The sequence below is a fragment of the Chionomys nivalis genome, chromosome 10 (assembly GCF_950005125.1).
Source record: "Chionomys nivalis chromosome 10, mChiNiv1.1, whole genome shotgun sequence".
In the NCBI taxonomy this organism is placed as follows: domain Eukaryota; kingdom Metazoa; phylum Chordata; class Mammalia; order Rodentia; family Cricetidae; genus Chionomys; species Chionomys nivalis.
In genome coordinates, this window is record NC_080095.1 from 66,847,077 (window position 1) to 66,857,924 (window position 10,848).

Consider the following 10,848-nt stretch of genomic DNA (forward strand, 5'->3'; position numbering starts at 1 on the left):
TGGCCTTCATAGGAATACACAAATTAACCTCCTTATGGCTTATCACACAGGACTTCAGAGCCTTGTTCCAAATGAAAGACAAACTGAATTGTCCAGTAAGCTACCTTCAGTTTCTCTAAAGGGAGTGAGGGAACTCTATGATGTTAATACTTAGAAGAATTTGATTTAAGTACCCTGGACAGCTGCTCAAGCCACAGAGCAAGGAGGAAGAGAGGAAGTGGCTCTTCTAGGGGTAGAGCTCTGTGAATGACTGGCTGGGAATTAAAGGGCATCCCAAAGAGGGGGCAAGCCATGGACACTTGCTCACTTGATGTAGGTAGTGTAATCCTGTCCAACAACTCTACCTCTGCTGGATCTTATATACTCCGTGAAAGCTATAGAACAAACTCCCGAAGACACCTTTTTTTCTAGCAACAGATGTTCAGTTTTCTTTGAGGAATCAAGAAAAAAAAATGTGTATCATAGAAATGTTATCCATGCATATTGTCACAGTGCTAAGACACCACTATAACTCTGTTCTAAGTCTTAATTTGTCTGAAAGTGATCTCTTCTAAAAATGATTTAGGTGGCTATCACCAATGATCATTATGCCCTCCGTGAGGATTCTTGGAATATAATCATTTTTAAGGGAAGGCATCTAAACCAACTGTTCAAGTTTTAAAGTTTTCCGGTCTTACTTGGTTTGATTTGAAAGAATGATGCAAACTATTTTCTCTTGTGAATTTCCTCACAGCTACAGGTCTTGGCATATTATTATTTTTTCTCAATTTGAAGTTTTTCAGAAAAGATACATCATTCAGCTCTAAAGGAAACTGAAAGTGTGAACCTGGCAGATGGGTTTAGAGTGTGTAATATTAATTGATCAGAAAGAGGAAAACCTCATGTTCTCCCTTATATGCTCACACTAGCCAATAGTGCCTGTGTGTGCATATGTACCCAGGCTTGGACCTGGGTGAAGTCCACATATAGAGATGGAGACGTAGGGGGTGAGGGTAAGATTAGGTGAGGAGGAGGTAGAGTTCAGGCTGAAGGATGCCACTGCCACAAAAGATGATGTAATAAGCTTCTCTGTTTCAACTTCATCGTACCTTTCTGCCCCCCCCCCTTTTGTAATGGATCTGGGAACTCAACTTCCTGTTTATTAACATCGCAAGAACTATTTCGCATTACAAAAGAATCCACCATAATTTATTCCACTGAGGCAGGATGCTTTTGATTTTCAGGGACCATCAGTGCGGTAGGAATCACACACATTAGTCACAGAATACATTTGTCTCAGTGACTGACCCACTTATAAAAAGTGATTTTTCAAAACCTGTTTTGGAAAGTGGTTCTGTGATGTGGCATGTTTCTCTTTTGCTGTTAAAAAACGATACCAGATCATTCTATAACAGGGTTTTCTAATATGCAAATTATATTGTTATAATGCAATAAAATATGGTTTTAAATTGTTAATTTTTTTAAATTAACAAAAGGAGTGCTAAATAATATAGGAGATTTACAGTGTGTCAAATCATCTTAGCTTTGTATAATGGAAGCATAAGTTAAAACAGTTGCTCATATGAAATAGAAGTTTCTTTCTTTCTTATGTTAAGCGTACAGGGCAGGTTACTTTGTACCAAAGAACCTGCCCACTCCTATCCTATCCTATCCTATCCTATCCTATCCTATCCTATCCTATCCTATCCTATCCATCACAGGTACTGTAAGTCCTCTGTATAGACAGCAAAAATGGCAGCTACCACACCCCACACAGAAGGAGCAGGGCAGTGGAACTGTGAAGTGGTATGTTCCTCAGATACCTTTGGGCAAGATGTAGACACGTGATCACAATTGGTTCTAAGACATGCTAGGATATAAATCCAGAGTGCCAGTATTGTAGAAGAAAGTAGACCATTGGATTTAAAAATTCTCTAGACATGAACACAGACTCACTTAATCTGAAGCTAAGATATTAGAAATAATCCACCTGCAAGTTAACCAGGAGACAGGCATAGCATTTATTTAACATTTGGTAATTGCCAAATCAAAAGCCTTCTCCTAAAAAGCAGATAAAGAGAGACCGATGATTGTCCATGAAGTCAAGGAAAAGAGACACAGGAGTAGCCCTGCTAAAGGAAAGAGGATACATTGCTAAGAATTCTGGCATAAGAATTTGTATTGTAAGATATTTTCATCTGATGAATGACATGGAACTTAAACCCAGGTGAAGATACAAAACGTGTTTGTGCAGCAATGTGGCTTCCCACCACTGTTTTTATTGCATATCCAGACCATGAAGGAAGGGTCCTGAGGATCAGGATTACTCCATTACCACAGCCTTGCTGGTACCGGACGGTTGAAGACAACCAAGCTCTGAATGCAAATCTTAGAGTCTTTGGTGGAATCGCTACAGCTCCTTCTGCATGGGGACCAGACCCAGTTATACCGAATGCCTGGCTCCAGCCTCTAAGCTTCAGCATGATCTGTTTCTAAAATCTAAACTATAAGTTTACTTTTGAAATACATTAATTTTCCCCTCTTGTGTGAGTGAGTGTGTGTGTATGTGTGTGTGTGTGTGTGTGTGTGTATGTTTGTGCTTAAATGTCACAGAACATATGTGGAACCAAAGAACAACTTGCAAGAGTCAGTTCTTGCCTTCTGCCATGGCGTGTTCTGGGAATTGAACTCATGTCTTTAGACCAGGATATAAGAACCTTTCTTCATTTAATTATCTGATATACATTCACATCCCCCCTTTAATCACACAATCAGCTTCTTTATCAAGTACTTTCTGATATTATACCACTGTTCTTATCATTTGAAAGTTAGCAAAGATCATTGTCACAATCCAGATATCTTCTAGAGTTTAGAAAAGTCCATATACCACGGTGTATATTAGGGATCAGTAGACTGATAACTTAGGTCTAAGCACCCAGGTTAATACCAGTCGAGTGAGTGGGAGAAATTACCTAACTCTTGAAGGTTTCCTTCCCCTGGCTCATTGATGTGTGATTTTTTATTATCCAATATACTCTGAATGCCTCCTACATGCCAAGTGTTCATCTAAACATCAAGCAGTGTGAGACATGAAGCCCTTGCTTATATGGGCTCCTAATGTAGGTGCAAAGCGATATTGATGAATAAATAATCACAAATACTCATAAATTCAGGAAAGGCAATCCCATAGAGTTGTTAATAGGAGGAAATGGCACAGAAACACATGAAGTGGTTAGTATAATACCCAACATGCAACATATTTTCTTATTAATACTACTTGAATTTGTCAAAAGTGTCAATGAAAGATCTGAGTAGTCAGACATGGTAGAATACACCTGTAATCCAAGCTACTTGGGGAAGCTGAGGCAAGAGTATCTCTTTAGCCCAGGATTTTGAAGCTAGCATGGGCAACACATGTGATCTTGGAAGAAGAAAGAAAAGGAGGAGGAGGAGGAGAAGGAGAAGGAGAAGGAGAAGGAGAAGGAGAAGGAGAAGAAGAAGAAGAAGAAGAAGAAGAAGAAGAAGAAGAAGAAGAAGAAGAAGAAGAAGAAGAAGAAGAGAGAATTTAAGTTTAAAATAGTCATCTAAATAGCACACACAGTATTAAAGTATTGTTTTTTCTGCTCTATTTTTTATTTTGTAAAATATTTAAATCCTCAATCAATTCTTGCACATATAATAGTATAATCCTACATTCAATAAAATTTGTATCTTTTCTTCTATTTCTTTGACTTTGCAGCTATGGGAAACACTTGTTTTTTAATGCCCACAAATAATTAAAGGTATTAAAATGTAAAGAACTGAAAGTGAAAATTTAATATTTCTTAATCATCTGCCATTGTTTAGTTGCTTTTGGTCATTCTATATATAAACTTTTTCTTTAGACCCCCTCCTTTCAGCCTTATAAAGTACATTTTATTAGCCCCACTTTCATAGGTTTAAAAAAACTTCATGAATTGTTATAAACTCAGTTAATTATGAGAGAATTAAAGATTTTTCCCTTAGCCTTTATCATTCAGTTTGTTTTTACTTTATCAACAATTGGTTGCAGATAAAAACATAATGGAATGGAATGTTACTGACCAGATTTGAGATAAATGTCAGTCTCAATATCTTACTAATGATGGATCTTTATTACACCAGACTATTTAACTTTCCCTATTAAGTTTGTTTAGTTAAATGTGAGTTAAATATGAAATGATCACAACACCTGAATTAAATTACAAATACCTACAGGCATTCTAGTTCTTTCCCTCTTACCAATGGGAAATAGCAATGGCGTGGATCTGCCATTTTTGGCATACCCAGACGAGCCGCAACATTCATACCTGATAACTTACTAGCAAGGCAAATTGCCAGTCCACACATGTCAAAAGATAGAGAATGGGGCTGACTTAAATGCCTGTAGGCATTTAGAGTGTACTTAAGTGTGAGACTCACAGTGTGGGTGGCTATTGGTAGCCACTAACTAAAGTGTTACAGACCATCGCTGTGCTACTTTCTCTGAAGCAAGATCTCTATGAAGCCTGGCGGTGGTGGCACACGCCTTAAATCCCAGCACTAAGGAGGCAGAGGCAGGCGGATCTCTGTGAGTTCAGGGCCAGCCTGCTCTACAAGAGCTACTTCCATGACAGGTTCCAAAGCTACAGATAATACCCTGTCTAGAAAAAAAAATAAAAATAAAAAATACAAACTCTATGGAGCCAACAAAAATGTATGGCATTGGTTTCCTGTTCAAAAGAAAAAGAGAAAATATAATTTAAAACATGAACTGTTCTTTTTAAAACTACAAATTCCAAGGAATTTCTATAAATATTACCAGATCGGGAACTGCACTGACTCTAAAACTGGAGCAAGTATTTCAACGGCAGCCAACACCCAATTTCTTCCCCCAGTGCTACTTCTAAAGGGGCAGGGAATGTACTGCAAGCACCCGAGATCCTCTGAGAGTGCAAGAGAACAAACTCAGAGCAAATAGAGAGCCAAGCTGGCCGCTTAAGAGGCTGGGCTTCCCACCTTCCTACCTGGAGGGCTTGCAAGAAAGGGTCCTGATGCATATGGAGATGTCCAGGGAGCAGGATTGGCTTGTTAAACTGTCACTGAAATTAGACCTTCCTGAAGCTTCTGTCCGAACATCAAGTCAATTTCTTCCTAAACTCTTTCTCAGTTTAAATGGGAAAAAGATCAGACTCTTGAGTGCTCCGGGGAAAAAATATAAAACTGTCTGGTAGGCAAGCTTTCTCTTTTAAAAGAAAAATTCTCTTAGCCTTCTGAACTTGAATATAGCTTTAATAAAAGCGACAGGAAGAGGCTAAATCGACTGGGGCAGGGGCAAGAGAGGAGAATAAAAAAGAAACCAAATCTCTCTTTGAATCAGTGTTCACTGAATATCAGTGGAAGAAAATGCTTTCAAAGTTTTTTGCAAAAATACCACTGGGACAGAGGAAAGACTAACAAATACTTCCAAAAATTGTGTGGAGTCTTTAACATCAGAATAAGCTGGGACGCACTGCCTAAGGATGCTCCTCAGAATGGAGCGGCCACTTCTCCACTAGGACACCTGCAGAAGATGCCAAAGATTTTCTCCTTCCCTGTAGACTCTGTGGAAAGGGCTGATGTCGGAGGACTTTCTAAGTAATCTATTCACGGGAAAGCTCTGACTGGTGCTGTGGTTTTGAGAAACGAGGCAGGCGGACCATTCTGGGATTACTGATCTACTTGACCAGGGCACTTGCTTGGTAAACAATTTGCAAGAATCTGTGTTAAGGAAAGTCCAAACCACTCTTGGGGCAAGCGGACCACAAAGGCTTTTGGCCCCAAGTCAGAATGTTATCGTTATTTAGTCTAACACAATGTCTGGGAATTGAGTGCTCGTTAGAAGGTAGGAAGGTAGGAATTTCTGTGAATGTGGGGGGGGGGGGGAGCTGGGGATGTCCAGAAAAGAGAGAAAAGAAGCAATCCCTGGGAAGGACAGCCTTCAGGCCAAGAGATCTGAGATGGGTGAAAGGCAAGTAGGTAGGAAGCAGACGTGGGAGTCAGATGCACACATTGCCTGTGTGTGTGAGGGTTTCCATGCCGCGCAAAAGTGGTCACCCAGGTCCCGTCATTCCCTGCCCTGCTGGAGGGCCTGTGGGGAGGAATGTAGCTCTGATTCAAAGACTTAACACTCTGAGAAGGAGCTGGTTCCCGGACGCTGTTAACTGTACACGCTCCACAGAGCTGAACAAGAAGGGCAAGTTCTTTTCTGAAGACCCGTGTTGTGTAAGTCCTTGGCAGCCACAGGCCACCCTAAGCCACGAGCCCCACTGCTGCATACAGCTTCGGGAGTAGCCATCCAAGATTTCAGGACTCCCCTCGCGTAGCACACAGCTCTGGCAATGGGTATCTATCACTCCCCAATCTCTTCAATCCTTTCCTCCACTTGTCTTCTCCATAGGGACCGGGTGATTTGTGTGATTCTGTCTGTTGGTTTTGAGACCGGATCTCACGACATAAAACAGGTTGTAACTCGCTCAAGTTCTGTGGCCTCTGCCTTCTGAGCGCTGGTGTGAAATGTGCCCCGCTTCATCCAGCAAGATTTGGTTTTACATTTATGCAGGCATGGAGGCCAGAAGAAGGTTCTGGTTTCTCGAGGAGCTGGAGTCACGTGCGGTTGTAAGCTGTTGGATGTGGGTCTTGAGGAAACAAACATGGCTCCTCTCAAAGAGAAGAAAGAACCCTTGCCTTCTGAGCCCTCTCTCCGGGCCTCTCTGGCTGCTTTTCCAAAGTCACGTTTCTCTCTACCGGAGAAACCTTAGACACTTTTTCAAAATCACAGGCGCCTGCATTGAGATTCAACCAGGGCTTGACATAAACTCTGTTCTTCCTTTATGCCCAATGACCTCACAGAATAAAATCACAGGTTCTTCCCTAGAGGCTCCAGGCAGTAGGGTATTTTACACATGCAAAGGGGACCTGGCCCCTGATGTTAGGACTTGAGCAGTATCCCTACCTGTGGGAAATCTTATCTTTACAGTTTAAAGAAACTTAACCGGTACAATGCTCAAGGCCCAGATCTCTTAGGATTTCCACAGAGATTAAAGGGTCCCCGAGACCTAATTGCCAATGTATATAATTGTTTATATCACGTGGGTACAGGTTTTTACTGCTCTTCTTTCTTGATTAGAATAGGAAGAATATATTTGTTAAATAAAAAGGCTGCATATTATGTACTGAGGTCCTTGCCCAGGGATCCCCTGAGTGCATAATCTCCCCCTTACTGTATGTTGGTCCCCTTTCCCAAAATCTAAAAGTCCAACTCTAGCTGTACTTTGAAAGCTTCTCCCAGTCGGTGCTGAGCCCAGCAAAAATACGGGTTACATAGCTTATCAACATGACAGCCAGATGTGGAGGGCAGAGGACCCTGCCTGCTACCATGCTGGGTAGAGCCCCTGCAGGGGTGTTCCCCCACAGGGCAAGTTCTAGCTCTCAGTAGAGACAGGCGGGTCCCCTTCCCTACAGAAGCTTTGAAGGGTTAGAAGAGTCAGGCAACCGGCATCATCAGACACACTCCATGAGTCCGGCTTCCTGGTTTCCCAGCTACATTTGTGCCCACTGGGCATTCCATCATCCCTGAAGCTCAGCCAATGCGTATTTCTTGGAGTAGTTTCCAGGCTTTTTCTCCTTTCCCACTGAGAAGGTAAAGATTACTTTCTATGTCGCTGAAGAGGCCCATCGGGTTTGTCACTTAGCTCACTGTTTGTCACATCCTCTTAGCTTTTCGTGGTCCTTTAGCCGGTTTTGAGTCCATCTATTACCAGCAAGCCCAATCCGCGGTCCTCATAGGCATTGATGCCCACCCATCTCCGACATCAGATCCTGAATCATAGCACCAAGCTATCCCCTTCTCCCTTAAAAGTTTGCCAATGGAGCCACCACTTTGGGTAGCAGTTCTGTGTACTCTGCCAGCTATGGTGCTGGACGAGCTTCCCACAAACTGAAGCCATTGTTATGTCTGTGTATAGGCCAGGATACAGACGCTAAGACAGAGCTGGAGCAGTGCAATGTATTCTGGGAGGGGCAAAACCTGAAGAAGATGAAGGGAAAGGAAGCAAGCTAGGAAAAATAGAAACGTTTTTAGTCTGGGAAGCAGATGTGGAAGAACGAAAGAGGAGGTAGGAGGAAGGACCTTAGGAGACCGTGACTACCAATGTAATCTTGGCCAACCGTATGGGAAGCTCACGATAAGGACTGACTTTAAGGAATCCAACATGGGTGGAAACAGCCGAGCCCCACCTGGCCTGGGAAGGGCTCTTGGGAGAGGGTGGCCTTGGCTTAAGTGTGGTGGCAGGTTTCAAACTCACTGCAGCTGGAACTTGACAATTGGAGTGTCACACCTCTATGACCGCCATTCCTCATTATTTCCTGAACAAGTATTTCATCTCATTTCAAAGGATGGTGATGGGTTTGCCGGGAGAAGGAAAGGTCAACAAGACCTGGCTCTTGCTCTTCAATGAGCTGGCATGGGGGAAAAACATGTACAACAAAAAGAAGGGCCCCAAGCTTTACATGGATTTTTCTTTGGGCTACCAGCTCACAAAAATGACACAGAGGTTTATTATTAATTATGAAAGCTCGGACTATAACTTAGGTTTGCCCCCTAGCTCTTACAACTTAAATTAACCCATTTCTATTCATCTATGTGCTGCCATGTGACTTGTGGCTTCTACATCTCCTCCTGCATGTCTTGTTCCCTCTGCATCTTGCCAGCGACTCCCCCTTCCTTCTTCCCTGAGACCTCTCTGCCTCCAGAATACCCACCTAACCTCTTCCTGGATAGCTATTGACCATTTGGCTCTTTATTAAACCAATCACAGTGACACATCTTCACACAGTGTAATGGGAGACTATTCCCCAACGCCCAATGACTGGGCTCCTAGAGACCTCTGCTGCTCTGGTCAGATTAACATCTATCTCTCTGGTAGGCAATAACTCAGCCTTCCTTGCGTTTAGGTGGCAATGCCTGCCTTCGCCGTGCTCACTCACTCCTGCTCACTGAAGAAAATGTGACTTAGACCCAACACTTCGGCTTTGACTGGAAACACGTGCCCTTTCTCACCACTGCTTTTGCTGGTGCACAGAGGCTGTGAACCCTGAGTTCCCAGAGATCATCCCTCAGAGGAAGGCCCCCTGAAAACAAAGCCGAGTCGCCAGCAAGTGAGAACCACAGAAGCTGTCACGTTTTAGAGTTGCGGGATCCCTCTAGAGTTCAGACTCTATGTCTATGAATTTACTTATGGGAGCCAACAAAATGCTTTTAGGCTTCAGACTGTTAGAGTTTAATATAGGTGGAGATTTTGGGGGGGGGCTGTGTGTGTTGAGGGGAGGCACATGTGCATCTTCCCTGGATGTCATTGTCAGCATTGCCACCCACCTCCTTCCGAACAGAGCCCCTTACTGGTCTGGAGCTCACCAATTGGGCTAAGCTGGCTGGGCTGTCAGCTCTAAGGGGTCAGCTGTGTCTGCTTCCCCACCACTGTGCCCAGGATCTTTAGTGTATTCTGGGGATCATATTTAGGTCTGCATGCTTGCAAAGCAAGCAGCTTGCGACTGGACATGCCCTAGCCCTTGAGAAGATGCTTAACCTAAAATTGGTAGAGGAAGGGCAGGCTCAGGAGCAGTGGTGTGGTAGAGAGAATCTTCTCAGGATGAACCCAGACACAAGTCAGTCTCAATATTGGTAACAGAAAGGCCTTTAGATTGCCTCTGGTCCAATCCCTTCCTTTTGAAAGAGAGTCGGTTTACAAAATGACTGCCTAAACGGTGCCAGATTGAAAGCCCTGAAAATATACATAAAAATAACATTATATGGACTTAAGTTATACCCAGGAGTGTATTTACATATATGAACACTCATATGCATATAATAACAAGAAAGGAAGGGACTGTGAATTTAAAGGAGAGTGGAAAGGGGTATATGGGAAGATCTAGAAGAAGGAAAGGTAAGAGAGAAATGTAATTGATACCAAAAGGGAAAAAGAGAGTCAGGGAAGATTGAGTGACTGATCTAAGATCACATGGCCACCTAAATGCAAATCCCATTTTGCTATGTCTGCAGCTTAGGCCAGAGTCTCACTGTAACAATGTGTAAGGGAGATTACACCATGTTTAAATTCACAGAAGTCATAGAAATTGGAAAAATTAATTTATAAACAATAGCAGTCATCTAATGCTAATTCAGCATTTAATACCAGTAATCCTGGATAATGGAGCTGGTACGAGGAGTGACTCACGTGGGCTCCACACTCGAATTTAGCATTAGTTAAGGACAAAATCAAAAAACGTGGTTCTGAACCAAGTACAAAAAATGTCTAATCCTTATTAATTTTCCTTCATGTGGCTTGTTCCTCCCTTTGTTCAGCTCATTTCTATTCTTTAAAATGTACTTAGAAGACCTGGGACGTTGTGAGAGAGAACCCACTTGGGAAAATTGAATTAACTTTTTCCATTGCTATTTGCTTAAGTGTTGCAGAGAAATTCAAGAGGACTTTTCTACCTTGATGCAACATTGTGTTTATTATAGCACTGTTTTTTTTTTTTTTTTAAAAATCAGCCTCTTTAGATCCAATGGTTAAATTAGAAGCTACGTTTTTGAGATATGGCCGTGTTCGTACAAATGCCCTCAGAAGATGTGAATCTTTATACACACGAGTATAAGATTCTCTGTAATATTTTATTTTCTAGAAAAAGCCTTATGAACAATTGAGACTTCACATTTCAGGGATGACACGTTTATAGGTTTCATTTGTTTTTCATAGACATTATAATTCAAAAATTAGATTATTTTTCACATAATGAAGTTCTGTGGCATTTTTCCAGGTTTTTCTAAAA